Raw genomic sequence first — 606 nt, 5'->3', positions numbered from 1 at the left:
GCTCTTCATGTCTTATTTTTATTGTGCAATGTCAAATATTCTGCCAGTACCCGGTACAAATACAGTACACAATTTACATTTCACATTCATAGTGGTAAATGTGAGATTGAATTGACCACCCTCCCTCAACATATTTATTTAAAATAGATGGGTAGCACTACATATTGTACTATTTTTACTATCATTATGCAGGATGTTTGAATTATAATCAAATTCTACTTGCTTACTTACTTGGCTGTAAAAAAATTAAATAGGCTATTATACTATTATAATTTGAAATAGCCAGGAAGGTGCAATAGGTTTTGAGTGGGATTATTTATGATGATCACCACATTTTAACAAAACGCAAACACAGATTGTCTGAAAGGATAATCGATATTCACATGTTTTACGGTGAAATAAATTCTTATTGTAAAAAAAAAACTAAAAACGAGGAAAATGTCCCAATGACTTCAGGAATGTGAGCGAACAGAAAATAGCAACAAGATGCTAGTCTGTTTTCTTGACTACTGTTGAGAAGCCCTTAAGAAAGGCATCAACAGGCAGCAAAGTGTGAACGGAAATTCCCCTTGAGGGTTTATAATTTAACATAATGTAGTTTAATTT

This window comes from Vanacampus margaritifer, chromosome 6, assembly GCF_051991255.1.
Source record: "Vanacampus margaritifer isolate UIUO_Vmar chromosome 6, RoL_Vmar_1.0, whole genome shotgun sequence".
In the NCBI taxonomy this organism is placed as follows: Eukaryota; Metazoa; Chordata; class Actinopteri; order Syngnathiformes; family Syngnathidae; genus Vanacampus; species Vanacampus margaritifer.
This window is presented reverse-complemented; position numbering follows the sequence as displayed.